The 17,778-nt window shown below is 39.1% G+C and overlaps 1 protein-coding gene and 1 pseudogene across 19 annotated transcripts in view; both read left to right on the top strand.

Moving 5' to 3' along the window:
- Positions 1-17,778, top strand: part of BTRC (beta-transducin repeat containing E3 ubiquitin protein ligase) — a 184,128-nt gene that overhangs the window by 19,515 nt on the left and 146,835 nt on the right. The gene's annotated exons all lie outside the window — the stretch shown is intronic.
- Positions 4,076-11,689, top strand: LOC101318374 (BTB/POZ domain-containing adapter for CUL3-mediated RhoA degradation protein 3 pseudogene; annotated as a pseudogene).

Genomic DNA, 17,778 nt, shown 5'->3' with positions numbered 1-17,778 from the left:
CCAAAGAAGCTTCTTTAAATGGTTCTGTTAAGTGTAGGAATGTTCTGATGATTATCTTTTTAATTAAAATAAGAAATCTTTGTTTAAAGTGGCATTCTTTTTTTACGGCCTGTTACAGTCTCTGTAACAATCATTCCTTAAGTCTGAACATTTTATTTCCAGGAATCCATTTATATAAAGCTATGTTTAGACCTAATTAAGGAACAATTCTTACAAAGCTTGTAAATAGCCAGGAAAAAAGGGACCGAAGATAAAACTGACATTCACGTTTAACAAAATGATTGTTACAAGGTATGTAATAAGCTATAAAAATACAATAAATCTCTTTTTATAAGAGTTCATATTTTTTGGTCCTTGTTTTCAAGGGTATTTAAGGAGAATATCAAAGCTCTGGAAAGTGACATCTGTTTTGCTGAATGGACTAGTGATAACTTCTTTTGTCTCTTACTGACAGTATCAGGAGTTCTACATGTCTTCTTGGTGTGCTTTCTTTGAAAATACCTACTAATCAGTTAAGATTGTGATGTAAATTTTATATTGTGCCATAGTGAAAACAAGACCTAGTTCTCATCTCACTTATACTGCTTTCTAGAAGTTAGAAAACTTTGGGCAAGTTGCTTAACCTCTGAGTCTCATTTTCCTCATCTGGAAAGGTGATAATTGTTTCGATAATAATTCGATAATAATTATTATTTTTTATAATTATTTATAATAATTATATAATCACTTATAATATATTTATATTATATTCAATATAATATAATTATTTATATTATAGCAAATGTAATATAATTATTTATATTATATTAAATATAATATAATTATTTATAATTATAACTTAGAATTTTATTATAATTATTAAATAATTATTATAATTTTGATAATAATTCTCTTCCTACTTCAAAGAGTTGTTGTGAGGACTAGGTGAAATTATAAATAGTGAAAATATTTTGGAAGTTATATATAGGACTGTGAGTATCCAAGCTACATTTCTTTGTCTCTCTAACCTTGGGTTGTGGTAGCAGTAGTAATAATAAAATAACAGCAATAATGGCAGAAAACACTTATAGCTCAGTATGTACAGTGTAGGATTCTAGGCACTCAACATATATTAACTCATTTGATCCTCTCACCTTATTAGGTATGTATTGTTATTATCCCTGATTTACAGGCATGGAAACTGAGGCACAGAGAGGTTAAGTTACTTCCTTAAGATCATACAGTTGGAGGGACCCCTGGTGGTCCAGTGGTTAAGACTCCACACTCCCAGAGCAGGGGGCCCAGGTTGGATCCCTGGTCAGGGAACTAGATCCTGCATGCCACAAGACCCGGTGCAGTCAAATAAATAAATAAATAAATAAATAAAAAAAAATCATACAGTTGGAGAAATATGGATTTGAAGAGGGGAATGGGTGGTATCAATCATTTTTCAAATCTATAGAAAAATTGAGAAAAGCATTCATATATCCCTCACCTGGATTGGCCAAGTGTTAACATTTTGCCATATTTGATTTTTTTCCTCTCTGTATAGCTATACTTTCCTTTCTAAATCATTTGAAAGTTGTAGACATCATGATATTTCACCTCTACTAAAGCATGTATTTCCTAACATGGGCACTGTCTTTCATAACTACAATGCAGGATCCCACTCAGGAGATTTAACAGTGATAACATTTTACTATTCAATATATAGTTTATATTCAGGCTTCCCCAATGGTTCCAGTAGTGTCCTTTATAGCCTCCTTTTTTAAAATTCATGATCCAGTCACATGTTACACATAGTTATGTCTCTTTAGTCTCCTTTAATTTACAATAGTTCCCTAGTCTTTTTATTCTTGAAATTGAAGTTTTTGAAGAGTCCAGGCAAGTTTTACAGAATGTATCTCATTTGGATTTGTCTGATTGTTGTCCATGGTTAGATTCAGGTTAAAAAATTTGGCAGGAATATATGTTGTAGTTTCTCAGTGCATTACATCAGAAAGTACACGATGTTATTTTGTTCCTTTATCGGTGATGCTAAGTTTGATCATTTTATTAAGGCTGTATTCACCAGATTTCTCCATTGTAAAGGTATATTTGGAATTAATAAGTGCTCAGTGGAGTGAAACTTGGAAACTGTGTAAATAACTTGTTTCCCAGCATTGTTTCTCCCTATAGTTTTGGCATCCACTGATGATTGTTGTGTAGAAATGGTAAAATCAGCCCATTTATTTTTAGGCAGTTCTAAGTGTTTTTTTTTTTTTTCCTTCTTGACTTTGAAGTGGTGACTGTTTCCTATTTTGGGAAGATAATATGTAAACTTTGTCATTTTAATTTTATTTTTTTATAAATTTATTTGTTAATTTATTTAATTTTTGGCTGAGTTGGGTCTTTGTTGCTGTTCTCGGGCTTTCTCTAGTTGTAGCGAGCGGGGGCTACTCTTCGTTGCGGTGTGTGGGCTTCTCATTGCGGTGGCTTCTCTTGTTGCGGAGCATGGGCTCTAGGTGCGCGGGCTTCAGTAGTTGCAGCACACGGGCTCAGTAGTTGTGGCTCGCGGGCTCTAGAGCGCAGGCTCAGTAGTTGTGGCATACGGGCTTAGTTGTTCCGCGGCATGTGGGATCTTCCTGGGCCAGGGCTCGAACCCGTGTCTCCTGCATTGGCAGGCGGATTCTTAACCACTGCACCACCAGGGAAGTCCCTTTATTTTTGTTTTTGAACTTAGCCTAATTAAAATGTACTTTTTACATTCTAATTTATAGGTTATATGCTTTATAATTTTTATCCTCGGTGGAAAACACTGCTAAAGCTGCTTAAATAATTGGGTTTAGTTTTTAAAGGCTTGTGGTACTAAAAGCTGCAACAGAAGTTCCTGGAGGGCTTGTGTTTTCCATTCCATAGGCCTGGGGTGGAGCCTGAAAATCTGCATTTCTAACTAGTTTCCAGATGATGCCACTGGTTCTGGGATCACACTTTGAGACTCACTGTGGCTTTTCTAGGCCTTTCAAGGCAATTTGCTCATAATTATTTGGGCTTTTTTTTTTTTTCTACTTATTTGCTTTCTCTGGTAGACATGAGAGTAGTGTGGTTATAGTATAGTGGAATAAGTTGAAGTTTGTATTAGTTGGTTTTGATAAATGTTGGAAAAATTATGGGAATTGGCTAAATTACTGAATAGTATCTCATTAATCTAATTCACAATTGTGTTGTAATGAAAATGGCTGTAGGCTGTTTTAAAACTTACTGTGGCATTTATATTTGTTGGGATTTTCTTTACTTCACTTAAACACTGATCCCTTAGTTTTGACCGAATGAGATGTCCATTGTGGTCATTTGGGGCTTTCAGGATTTAAGTGATCCCTGCATACATTTCAACAACTTGGTTCTGTTAGGTCTGTGCAATTAGTAAAGCAAGTGGCACATTTGTTATGTCATAGAGATATTTTTGCTTCTATGGAATTTGGCCAGATTGTCCTCCTCCCTTGCTTCCCCTATTAGAAATGCTATAAACATCAGAAAGAAAAGGATGACCTTACTATTTGTTTCCCAGACTAAATCACAGCCTTGAAGCAGCTCTTTACTTCCGAATAAAAAGTTTAATTTCACGCCCTGACTAGTGCTTGTACGTGCAGGTAGATATTTATTTTATGCAGCTAAACTGGTCTGCTTTTGCAAATTACTTGCCAGTCAGCAGAGCTATAATTTCTTATGAGTAGTTGGTGGTAAATTATAGTTCTTATTAGTAAGTTTTGTGTGTGTGTGTTTTCAATATGTACTTATGAAGCAGGAGTGGGAATCAGTCAGCAAACTTTGACCAGACTAGGATTTGACTAGTAGCTTTTTTCAGGGCTCAGGGATTGGGACTCCCCTGGTGGCTCAGTGGTTGAGAATCCGCCTGCCAGTGCAGGGGACATGGGTTCGAGTTCTGGTCCAGGAAGATCCCACATGCTGCGGAGCAACTAAGCCCTTGCACCACAACTACTGAGCCTGCGCTCTAGAGCCCGTGAGCCACAACTACTGAGCCCACGTGCTACAACTACTGAGCCCGCGTGCCTAGAGCCTGTGCTCCACAACAAGAGAAGCCACTGCAATGAGAAGCCCACGCACCGCAATGAAGAGTAGCCCCCCGCTCACTGCAACTAGAGAAAGCCCGCGCGCACCAATGAAGACCTAACACAGCCAAAAATAAATAAATAAATAAAAAAGGCTCAGGGATTGATGAATTTGGACTAACAATTCCAATTAATTATGTAAACCAGTAAGAAAGAGTGAGATCTTGTTTTCAATTGATGTGAAAATGTACCCAGAACCTAGAAAGAATGATGCCTGGTAGAAAGGATTAAAGAAGAGATTCTCTTTCTTATTGAGAAATAGAATATATTGTAGTTAAAATTTGAGTTTTGAAATTGGAGGGCACTATTTTTTTATTTTTGGCTGCATTGGGTCTTCATTGATGCACGCGGGCTTTCTCTAGTTGCAGCAAGCGGGGGCTACTCTATGTTGCGGTGCGCCTGCTTCTCATTGCGGTGGCTTCTCTTGTTGCCTAGCATGAGCTCTAGGCGTGCGGGCTTCAATAGTTGTGGCGCACGGGCGTAGTTTCTCCGCGGCATGTGGGATCTTCCCGGACCAGGGCTCGAACCCGTGTCCCCTGCATTGGCAGGCGGATTCTTAACCACTGCGCCACCACGGAAACCCTGGAGGGCACTATTGGGCTGAAGTTTTAATTGCTTAATTGAAGCCATGAAGTTTAAAAAATTTTTATTTTAAAGTGAGACTGACTTTTATTGAACTTGGATTAAGAGAAAATGCGATGAATCAGAAGGAGACAAAGTTCTACTTCCTTAATAAGTGGGTCAGTTATTTGCTTTGACTGAGATGTCACTAATTTTGTGTGGGCTTTGAGTCTAGAGGGGTTATCTAACTCAAAGCTTCATAAATTTTTTTGTTCATGGACCTCACTGAAAATCTTTTGTATGTCATGAGATACTCTCCCCAGACATGCACATGAGTATACCTTTTGTACATGATTTCAAGAGGTTCAGAGATCCTTGAATCCTATCCATGGGTCCCGATCTAGCCTTATTTTAGTGTTGTTACATAATGTATTTTAATTTAAAATTTGTTGTTGATAATTACCATTTCAACATAAGTAATTGTGACTTTAATAAGGGTATGACTATCAGGTCTGAGCTTCATCATAAAACAGCATTTTGAGAAGCTAATGAAATATTATGTTATTTGGTAGTATCAGGAAAAAGGGTACAGACTTGACTGGTGGGTATCAAACATCCTACTGGAATGTCCTGTTCTTAATTTTCTAATCCCCCTAGCCACCCAGGCAAGCAGCCACAATTTATCCCTATCTGTGATGATAGAATTTTACTTGTCAGGGATATATGGATAGTTACACTTAATACTTTATTTGCTATCTACTGATATTTCCATGCTGTTTCTTCTTTTATCAGTTTTATTAAAGAAAGAGTATGACCAAGCAAATGCCCAGCAACGTCAATTTACCCTAATAAGTGCACTTTACATCTAGGAGATTTGGAATACACTCTTTTGTGTCACGGTGAGCCTTAAACACTGTCAGCATGTTCAGTTATTTATACTCTTCAGCTCTGGGAGGGCTGGGAAACATCGTTTTCCCTTTTTCTTCATCCTCTTAAGGTATCAACACTGGGAATCTGTCCACCTGCTTAGCTCATTCAAAAAACAGTGGTTTATGGTCATTTTAGATCAGTAGTAGTACACTTTGGGCAAAAGGCCTTGTTTGAATCATAGACTATGACTTCTTCCTTTTAAAAATGAGCGAACGCCTCGCCTCCGCCCCAGGCTCATGCGAGCTGGGTGTTTCCTGTGTCTCTCAGTCCGGGTTTGGAGACTGCAGTGTCTTCCAGCTTTTCATGGAAGAGATATCAGGAGAAAGTGTGGTGAGCTCAGCAGTACCAGTGGCTGCGACCCACACCACTTCGTTCAAGGGCACGAGCCCCAGCTCCAAGTACATGAAGCTGAACATGGGCGGAGCCCTGTACTACACCACCATGCAGATGCTGACCAAGCAGGACACTAGGCTGAAGGCCGTGTTCAGCAGGTGCATAGAGATGCTCACGGACAGTGAAGGCTGGATCCTCATTGACGAGTGTGAGAAGCTCTATGGTACGATACTCAATTACCTTTGTGACGGGGCGGTCCCCTTGCCCGAGAGCCACCGGGAGACTGAGGAGCTGCAGGAAGAAGCCAAGTACTATCTGGTCCAGGGCCTGGTGGAAGAGTTCCAGGCAGCCCTGCAAAACAAAGATACTTATGAGCCTTTCTGCAGAGTTCCTGTTATCACCTCATCCAAGGAAGAACAGAAACTTATAGTGACTTCAAATAAGCCAGCCGTGAAGTTGCCCTACAACAGAAGTAACAACAAATACTCGTATACCAGCAATTCTGACGACAATATGTTGAAGAACATCGAACTGTTTGAAAAGCTGTCTCTGTGCTTTGATGGAAGGGTCCTGTTCATAAAGGATGTCATTGGGGATGAAATCTGCTGCTGGTCCTTCTACAGCCAGGGCCACAAGATCGCTGAAGTCTGCTGTACCTCTATCGTCTACACCACGGAGAAGAAACAGACCAAGGTGGAGTTCCCCGAAGCCCGGATCTATGAGGAGACCCTGAATATTTTGCTGTATGAGGCCCAGGATGACCGGGGACCTGACAGCGCGCTTCTGGAGGCCACAGGTGGGGTGGCCGGTTGCTCCCACCACCTGGACGAGGATGACGAGCGGGAGCGGATCTACATTGCCCACATCTGTTGAAGGGGCAGGCCTGTTGTCCCTTCGGCTGATCTGTGGTCTGGTGCTTGTTGGGACCCCGCAGGGTCTGACCAAGGGCAAAGCTGCCCCTTCCCCTGCCCTCCTTGTTGACCCACTCCATCCTGGGAAGGCCGCCTGGCCTGCTCACAGGCATAGTGCACAAACCACTGCCCGGTGGGCTCCATTCCTTCCTCCTCGGCCTTCTGCCCCGTTAAGCGGGGCTTACTGCCCCCAGCGGATGCCCTGCCCTTTGCTTAGAAGAAATTAAACACAGCCCCAGACTCTGTTCTGGCGTTCAGACAGGACCACCGCTCACACCAGCAGCCTCAGGATGGCTCGCCTGCTGTCAATGTAGTTGTCACCTGGAAATCTCTTCCTGTCTCTGCCTCTGATTCTTACACAGTGTGGAGCGGCCTTCAGCGAGTAGACCAAGAGGACATGCAGATCCCTTTGGGTCCAGTCAGTGTGTGTGTTCATGTTAGTTTAAGGGACGTGTGCGACTGTGGATGAGGATGTGTGCCCGTGGGGCCTGGGTGGCCCGCACTGGATCCCTGCTGTCTGCACGGCGCTTGTGTGGGACGGACATTCTCGGTTACCTACCTCCCTGTCTCCTCTGTGTCCATGACGCACAGGGGGAGTGGTGACGAATGTGGGTGGTTGAGACTAGGCTGGTAGAGTAGTTCCAAGGAGATTCGGTTGTGTGTTAAAGTATGGGTGGGCTTTTTTTTAAAATATAAATTTATTTGTTCATTTTTGGCTGTGTTGAGTCTTCATTGCTGTGCACGGGCTTTCTCTAGTTGCGGCAAGCAGGGGCTGCTCTTCGTTGTGGTGTGCAGGCTTCTCATTGCAGTGGCTTCTCTTGTTGCGGAGCACAGGCTCCAGGCGTGCGGGCTTCAGTAGCTGTGGCACACAGGCTCAGTAGTTGTGGCTCGCGGCTCTAGAGCGCAGGCTTAGTAGTTGTGGCACATGTGCTTCATTGCTCCGCGGCATGTGGGATCTTCCTGGACCAGGGCTTGAACCCGTGTGCCCTGCATTGGCAGGCGGATTCTTAACCACTGCGCCACCAGGGAAGCCCAGGATGGGTTTTGTCTGCTCTTTGAGGGAAACATTACTGTTTTATGCCAAAAGTATTAATACAGGCAGCCTTTGGTAGAGTGTGTTCCAAAAAAAACGAGTTTATATTTTGAAATGGTTTTTACTGCTCATACTTTGTACATCCTGCCTTACTTGTGACAGTTGTATGCCTTTATTTTGTATCCAGCAACAAAGCCTACAATAAAACTTTAAAACAATCATGACCGAACCTAAAAATCATGTATCAGGTAGATGCTTTTTAAACTGTTGTGTGGGAAACTTCCATATTAGGCCATTTGGATTTTATTAAGTGCTAAGGATAGGACTTAAATAATGTTATATAAATATTTTATACAGTTTAAGTTTTAAACACCAACCCTGCTGTTTGGGTTGAACTTTTTTAGAAAATTAATGTGAATGTCTGTTGTGATGTTTTCTGTAGGAATGGAAAAGCCATCATGTAAGTTCTTTTTTTTAAATGTTTATGTGAAGAGTAACTTTGTGGAACAGTCTGATTAGCTGGGGCTTCTACACCTTATGACCAAACGTTTCTGGCTGTCTCTCTACTTTTACATTTCCTCCAACTTTGCACTTGTAGTTTATAGTCTTTGCTTCCCTGGGATATGAACAAGTTCTTGAAACATTCCATGGTGAGTGATACTGTCAGTTGCATACAGCCGTGAGCTGACAATGACAAAGTGTGGGCTGGTCCAAGCTCTGTTATCAGACATATTTTACAAGGAACTGATTTCTTATGTGAGCACTAAGGGCAAACAAAAGTCAATATTTGTATTTAAGAACCATCCAAGTAAAACACTGGCCTAAGATTTGGTAAAGAGTGAAGTTTTATTACACTGTAATAACTTAAAATGGAAAAAGCAGAACAGCTTTGGATCCCTCGTAATGAGGTTTTTTTCAAATAAGTCATCTGATTGTGGTGACTGGGTGCCTCTGCCCACAATGGTTCCGGGCCTCGCCTCTCCGTTGTCCTCCTGCAGTGGTTTAGTGGGACAGTCGCTGTGCAGGTACCACGGCCCTCCCTCTGGAATGTGTGCTCTCTAGGTCTCCACCCAGAGTCATTGTAACATGTGTGTGTCACTAACCTTTCTGTCTCTTTGTGCCATGGAAAAAAACACTATGAGCTTCAGAAGTAGTCATTGTATGTTATACAAGCATCTGTGGACATATATAAAATAAAAGTTATATAACGCTTCTACTTAAAAAAAAATGAGCAAACTGAGACCCAAAGAGGTCATGTGACTTGTTCAAGGTTACAGTTGATGACAGCCTGGATTAGAGCCCACATTTCCCTAATCAGAGCCTAGTTGGTTAACTTTTGACTCTTTTTGTTTTGTTTGTGGTTGAGCTTGTGTTTCTTCCACTGGATGTGATTGATAGATGAATTGAAGGGTGTGTGTGTGGATGTTTAATTAGTGCTTCTATGACTTCTTTAAGAAAGCCTTTTCTACCCTAAGGTTATGAAAATAGTCTCATATTTTCCACTAGAAGCTTGATAGTTTTGCCTTTTACATTTAGAATGTTAGTCTCTCTAGAATTGATCTTTGCGTTTGTAAGGAATTTCATTTCATTTTTTTCCATATGGATTTCCAGTGTCCCAAGCATCATCTGCTGGAAGAATATGTATTCTCCACTGATCTGCAGAGCTACCTCCATCATAAATCATGTCCTTACATGCATTGGTTTGATTTTGGATTCATTATTCTGTATACTTTTCTATTTATTTATCCCTGTATCAGTACCATGCAGCTTTATTCACATAGCTTTATAATAAGCCTTGATATATAGAAGTTAACTATTGATAGAAATCAATATATGGAGTTATAAAAATATTTGTTTTTGAATATGTAAAACATGCAACACAGTACAAAATTCAAAAAATACAAAAGGGTATATATCAGAAAATCTCTTTACTTATCTTTGTAGCATTTATTTTCCCTCCCCGGAGGCCACCACTTTTTCTTGTTTCTTGGAGATTAGTTTAAATTAGATTCTATAAGGAGTTTTCTAGAACTCACCTAGAAGACACCTACCTTGGATTAAATACTAAAATTTGAAAACCTTTGGTAGGGAAGATGGCTTTTTTGTTTGTTTGTTTTGTTTTTTAAATGTTAAGAGGCAATGGTGTATAATGAAAGAGCACTCTCTTGAGCCAGATGGTTTAATAACCATTTGACCCTTAGACAAATGCTGGAGTTCCTTAGCCCTTGGTTCTGTTTCCTGTCTGTACTTTCTTCCTATTTCTCATCTTGTAAAACAGGGATAATGATAAACCACACATCCTACCTCATGAAGTCATTGTAGGAAGTAAATCTAACAACACTGTTTTTCAGTTTTGATGTCCATATGATAATTTTTCATAAATGAGCTTTTTTTTTTTTTTTTTTAATTTGGCTGTGCCAGGTCTTAGTTGCGGCACGTGGGATGTTCGTTGCTGAGTGCAGGATCTTTGTTGCAACAGGCAGGATCTTTTTCTTTTAGTTGCGGTATGTGAACTCTTGGTTGTGGCATGTGGGATCTAGTTCCCTGACCAGGGATTGACCCTGGGCCCCCTGCACTGGGAGCACAGAGTCTTAGCCACTGTACCACCAGGGACGTCCCTAAGTGAGTTTGTTTTTGTTTTTTTTTAATTAGAACAAATTTGAAAAGTAGAAAAAATAATCAAAAAACAATGAACGAATGAGGGGCCATAACTGCCAACCCCTTTGTATTATGGAACTCCCAGTCTGCCAGTGGAACAGTTGGTTCGTAGGTGACACATTTGACTGTCTAATATCAGGTCAAATGATGGAACCATTTTTTGTGTATGGTGTTAAAGAATGTTCTAGCTTCATTTTTTTTTTTTTTTTTTTTTTTTGCGGTACACGGGCCTCTCACTGTTGTGGCCTCTCCCGTTGCGGAGCACAGGCTCCGGACGCACAGGCTTAGCGGCCATGGCTCATGGGCCCAGCCGCTCCGCGGCATGTAGGATCTTCCCGGAGCGGGGCACGAACCCGTGTCTCCTGCATTGGCAGGCGGACTCTCAACCACTGTGCCACCAGGGAAGCCCTCTCGCTTCATTTTTTTACATGTAGCTGTCCAGTTTTCCCATCACCATTTATTGAAGAGACTGTCTTTTCTCCATTGTATAGTCTTGCCTCCTTTGTCGTAGATTAATTGACCATAGGTGCATTGGTTTCTTTCTGGGCTTTCTGACCTGTTCCATTTCTGTTTTTGTGCCAGTACCACACTTTTGATGACTGTAGCTTTGTAGTATAGTCTGAAGACAGGGAGCCTGATTCCTCCAGCTCCGTTTTTCTTTCTCAAGATTGCCTTAGCTATTTGGGGTCTTTTTTGTGTCTCCATACAAATTAAAAATTTTTTTTGATCTAGTTCTGTGAAAAATGCCATTGGTAATTTGATAGGGATTGCATTGAATCTATAGATTGCCTTGGGTAGTATAGTCATTTTCACAATATTGATTCTTCCAATCCAAGCATATGGTATATCTTTCCATCTGTTTGTGTTGTCTTCGATTTCTTTCATCAGCATCTTACAGTTTTCACAGTACAGGTCTTTTACCTCCTTAGGTAGGTTTATTCCTAGGTATTTTATTCTTTTTGTTGCAGTGGTGAATGGAGTTGTTTCCTTAATTTCTCTTTCTGATCTTTCGTTGTTAGTGTATAGAAATGTAAGAGATTTCTGTGCATTAATTTTGTATCTTGCAACTTTACCAAATTCATTGATTAGCTCTAGTAGTTTTCTGGTGGCATCTTTAGTATTCTCTATGTATAGTATCATGTCATCTGCAAACAGTGACAGTTTTACTTCTTCTTTTCCAGTTTGGATTGCTTTTCTTTTTCTTATATGAAGGAATGAAATTCTCTAATTCCTGTAGAGATGTGGATGGATCTAGAGACTGTCATACAGAGTGAAGTAAGTCAGAAAGAGAAAAACAAATATCGTATATTAATGCATATATGTGGAACCTAGAAAAATGGTACAGATTAACCGGTTTGCAAGGCAGAAATAGAGACACAGGTGTAGAGAACAAACGTATGGACACCAAGGGGGGAAAGTGGTGGGCGGGGCAGTGGGATGAACTGGGAGATTGGGATTGACATATATACACTAATATGTATAAAATAGATAACTAATATGAACCTGCTGTATAAAAAATAAATAAAATAAAATTCAAAAAAAAAATTCCAAAGGAAGCATTTGGACAAGGTAGTGAACCATGCCTATATCCTGAAGTTGCTCTATTCCTAGTTACCTGATGTTTGTACTCATTCTTTGAACTACCTCACATTCTTCTAATAAATTATGGTTTTGCTCTTAAAAAAAAACAAAAAACAAAAAACCTCTCAACAAATGTACGTCCAGGACCAGATGGCTTCACAGGCTAATTCTATCAAACATTTAGAGAAGAGTTAACACCTATCCTTCTGAAACTATTCCAAAAAAGTGCAGAGGAAGGAATACTCCCAAACGCATTCTATGAGGCCACCATCACTCTGATGATCATCATTCCTTTCATCAGCCACCATCATTCCTTTCTGTGGCTGAGTAATATTCCATTGTATATATGTACCACATCTTCTTTATCCATTCATCTGTCGATGGGCATTTAGGTTGCTTCCATGACCTGGCTATTGTAAATAGTGCTGCAGTGAACATTGGGGTGCATGTGTCTTTTTAAATTACAGATTTCTCTGGGTATATGCCCAGCAGTGGGATTGCTGGGTCATATAGTAATTCTATTTTTAGTTTTTTAAGGAACCTCCATACTGTTCTCCATCGTAGCTGTATCAATTCACCAACAGTGCAAGAGGGTTCTCTTCTACACACCCTCTCCAGCATTTGTAGATTTTCTGATGATGCCCATTCTAACCGGTGTGAGGTAATACCTCATTGTAGTTTTGATTTGCATTTCTCTAATAATTAGTGATGTTGAGCATCCTGTCATGTGTTTGTTGGCAACTGTGTATCTTCTTTGGAGAAATGTCTATTTAGGTCTTCTACGCATTTTTGGATTGGGTTGTTCTTTTGATATTGAGCTGCATGAGCTGCTTATATATTTTGGAGATTAATCCTTTGTTAGTTGCTTCGTTTGCATATATTTTCTCCCATTCTGAGGGCTGTCTTTTCGTCTTATTTATGGCTTCCTTTGTTGTGCAAAAGCTTTTAAGTTTCATTAGGTCCCATTTGTTTATTTTTGGTTTTATTTCCATTACTCTAGGAGGTGGATCAAAAAAGATCTTGCTGTGATGTATGTCAAAGAGTGTTCTTCCTATGTTTTCCTCTAAGAGTTTTATAGTGTCCGGTCTTACATTTAGGTCTTTAATCCATTTTGAGTTTATTTTTGTGTATGGTGTTAGGGAGTGTTCTAAGTTCAGTCTTTTACATGTAGCTGTCCAGTTTTCCCAGCACCACTTATTGAAGAGACTGTCTTTTCTCCATTGTATATCCTTGCCTCCTTTGTCATAGATTAGTTGATCAGAGATGTGTGGGTTTATCTCTGGGCTTTCTATCCTGTTCCACTGATCTATATTTCTGTTTTTGTGCCAGTACCATATTGTCTTGATTACTGTAGCTTTGTAGTATAGTCTGAAGTCAGGGAGTCTGATTCCTCCAGTTCTGTTTTTTTCCCTCAAGACTGCTTTGGCTATTTGGGATCTTTTGTGTCTCCATACAAATTTTAAGGGTTTTTGTTCCAGTTCTGTGAAAAATGCCACTGGTAATTTGATAGGGATTGCATTGAATCTGTAGATTGCTTTGGGTAGTATAGTCATTTTCACAATATTGATTCTTCCAATCCAAGAACATGGTATATCTCTCCATCTGTTTGTGTCGTCTTCGGTTTCTTTCATCAGCACCTTATAGTTTTCTGAGTACAGGTCTTTTACCTCCTTAGGTTTATTCCTAGGTATTCTATTTTTTTGTTGCAATGGTGTATAGGATTGTTTCATTAATTTCTTTTTCTGATCTTTCGTTGTTAGTGTATAGGAATGCAAGAGATTTCTGTGCATTAATTTTGTATCTTGCAACTTTACCAAATTCATTGATTAGCTCTAGTAGTTTTCTGGTGGCATCTTTAGGATTCTTTATGTATAGTATTATGTCATCTGTAAACGGTGACAGTTTTACTTCTTCTTTTCCAATTTGGATTCCTTTTATTTCTTTTTCTTCTCTGATTGTCGTGGCTAGGACTTCCAAAACTATGTTGAATAATAGTGGTGAGCGTGGACATCCTTGTCTTTTTCCTGATCTTAGAGGAAATGCTTTCAGTTTTTCACCACTGAGAATGATGTTTACTGTGGGTTTGTCATAAATGGCCTTCATTATGTTGAGGTAGGTTCCCTCTATGCCCACTTTCTGGAGAGTTTTTATCATAAATGGGTGTTGAATTTTGTCAAAAGCTTTTTCTGCATCTATTGAGATGATCATATGGTTTTTCTTCTTTAATTTGTTAATATGGTGTATCACACTGATTGATTTGTGAATATTGAAAAAATCCTTGTAGTCCTGGGATAAATTCCACATGATTGTGGTGTATGATCCTTTTAATGTGTTGTTGGATTCTGTTTGGTAGTATTTTGTTGAGGATTTTTGCGTCTATGTTCATCAGTGTTACTGGCCTGTAATTTTCTTTTTTTGTAATATCTGTCTGGTTTTGGTATCAGGGTGACGGTGGCCTCATAGAATGAGTTTGGGAGTGTTTCTTCCTCTGCAGTTTTTTGGGAGAGTTTGAGAAGGATGGGTGTTAGCTCTTCTCTAAATGTTTGATAGAATTCACCTGTGAAGCCATCTGGTCCTGGACTTTTGTTTGTTGGAAGAGTTTTAATCACAGTTTCAATTTCAGGACTTATGATTGGTCTGTTCATATTTTCTGTTTCGTCCTGGTTCAGTCTTGGGAGTCATTCTTAAACACCACCACAAAAATGAACTGAAAATGGATTAAAGACCTATATGTAAGACCGGGTACTATAAAACTCTTAGAGGAAAACATAGGCAGAACACTCTTTGACATAAATTGCAGCAGTATCTTTTTCAATTCATCTCCCAGAGTAATGGAAATAATAACAAAAATAAACAAATGGGACATAATTAAACTCAAAAGCTTTTGTACAGCAAAGGAAACCATAAACAGGATGAAAAGACAACCCACAGAATGGGAGAAAATAGTCTCAAACGATGCGACTGACAAGGAATTAGTCTCTAAAATTTACAAACAGCTCATGCGGCTCAATATCCAAAAAACAAACAACCCAATAAAAAAATGGGCAGAAGACCTGAATGGACATTTCTCCAAAGAAGACATACAGATGGTCAGTAGACACATGAAAAAGATGCTTGACATCTCTAATTATTGGAGAGATACAAATTAAAACTAAAATGAAATATCACCTCACACCAGTCAGAATGGCCATCATCAAAAATCTATTATATAAACAATAAATGATGGAGAGGGTGTAGAGAAAAGGAAACCCTCCTACAGTGTTGGTGGGAATGTAAATTGGTACAGCCACTATGGAGAACAATATGGAGGTTCCTTAAAAAACTAAAAATAAAAAAAAAATTAAAAAAACTAAAAATAGAGTTACCATATGATCCAGCAGTCCCACTTCTGGGCATATATCTGGAGAAAAACATGGTCCAAAAGGATACATGCACCCCAGTGTTCATTGTAGTACTGTTTACAGATGTGGAAGCAACCTAAATGTCCATTGACAGATGAATGGATAAAGATGTGGTACATATATACAATGGAATATTACTTAGCCATTAAAAAGAATGAAATAATGCCATTTGCAGCAACATGGATAGACCTGGAGATTATCATACTAAGTGAAGTAAGTCAGAGAAAGACAAATATCATATGATAGCACTTATATGCAGAATCTAAAAGAAAGATGACACAGATGAACTTATTTTTTTTTTTAAATGAGGGAACAAGTGTCAGTCTATATTATAAAAATCAGAAAACATTAATTTCTTTTTAATATCAAATTAATTTTAATAGAAGTTTAATTTTTTTCCCCCTGTACACCAAAGGATCATCCTGCCTACCTCCTGGCATGTGCACTTTGGAAACCAACTGGTCTAACACATAGGAGGAAGATGCCTTATGGTAGAATTGAGTTCTTTGCTTTTCACATTCTCTTCAAATTTCATACATCATTGAAAGGCATTTGAGTGAGAAAACTAATCTTTAAAACAAGCATAGCAGTATAATGCAGACTTCTTGTACTATATGTTGTGCCCTTCTAAAACTAAGTATATGCTTTGGAATCCATACCTAGGTCTTCCTTTATTCTAATGTTATAGTAAATAAATTAAAGATTTTACAGAATATGGACATTGTTTAGCTGGACAAAAAGATGTTTCCATTTCAATTCTCTTTGGAAGATTAATATTCTTGTAGGGCTAGGGGTGGAGATTGATGACTAAAGGTACATTATAATTTCTTATTAAAGAAGATGACTCTTTGATAACTTATTTTTTTATGATAATTATTCTTTCAATTTGGAAAAGTTATTCAGAATGGTTCAAATAGCAATAAAATTATTTTTAAGTTTTGGAAATTGGACCTTTCCAGATCCAGTTGCCAGTGACTGATATAATTAAGCTTTATAAATCACTACATCATACCTTGGAATGTAGAAGTACATTTAGATCTCTTGTGTATATATAGAATTCTTACCTCTTAAAATCACAGGAAAAGTACCATTTTGAAGTATTCAGTTCGCCTGGCTTGTGGACTTCACTTTGCTTATATTGGGGACACTAGTTTATTCATGAGATAAGGGTTTTTGGTCCTTTTAAATACTCAATTATATATCTGAACGAACTCTTTGACCAGCGCAGTAGTATCAAAAGTAAAGCTAAAAGCAGGTTCTTCCCCCACTCTCCTCCTCTCTACAAAACACACAGAGATCACAGACTCACTAATTATGAGTAGAGCATAACTACTTATCTTAGGAACAGAGAAGAGAAATAAGGAAGGCCCTAACCTGGAGAGAGTAAGGGTTAAAAGTCTTACCACTTTGGACAGGATATAGCACACTCTTGAGAAGAGTTGGTAGGGGCATGTCCCAGTAGCCTGCAAGTCCCTATGGAGTGAGTGGCTAGACATGTCAGATTAGGGCAGGAATAGCAGTTCCACCAGTGAGTTCCAGCAGGTGTGATAGCAATAGCATAGATCTGAATGTGTGTTGGTTCGCAGCAGACTGTCCTGGTGATGAGGCCAGAGCCTGCCTTGAGAGGTATTCTGGATGAGTCGTGGCTGTTACCAAGAATGCCAAGCCACACATGCACAGATAATTCACCAATCCTATCAAAGTGCATCACAAAAATCCAGTCTTGAGACTCCAATTTCAACAGCATTAGCACCTAAATTCACATTATTGCACTATAATAAAATTACATCATTTTGCTTATAGCCTAGGACCTACTGGCTTCAGCTAATTTATTAAGTTATTGCAAGGTAACAGTTACTTGGGAGTTTAAGCCTTAGAAAGGATTTTCTTGAGGTTCCCTACCAGTACTATGGAAAGAAGAAAGCAGGGTTAGAGAGAGATGGGCTTTTGTGTACGATTTTAGCCCAGTTTGTTGGTTTCATTTTCATGTGAGAGTCTATCCAGGTTGCCCAGAATTGGAATCCATTTGGTGCTAGTTTCTCTCCTTTTCTGTCAGTACCCTCTGTGCTGCCATTCCCCCTCTCTCAACCAATCCTTTAAGTAGTGTAACTATCCATTTGCTCTAGCTGCCTTTTTTTTTTTTTTTTAATTATCATTATTTTGGAGTTCTCATTTTCTTGTATGGAAAAGATTCTGAAGAAAAGATCTTGGACTTCCCTGGTGGTGCAGTGGTTAAGAATCCGCTGTCAGGGTTCATTCAGCCTTGGTCTGGGAAGATCCCA

The sequence above is a fragment of the Tursiops truncatus genome, chromosome 16, assembly GCF_011762595.2.
Source record: "Tursiops truncatus isolate mTurTru1 chromosome 16, mTurTru1.mat.Y, whole genome shotgun sequence".
Lineage (NCBI taxonomy): Eukaryota > Metazoa > Chordata > Mammalia > Artiodactyla > Delphinidae > Tursiops > Tursiops truncatus.
Note: the sequence above shows the minus strand (reverse complement) of the source record. Positions and strands in the feature narration are given on the sequence as shown.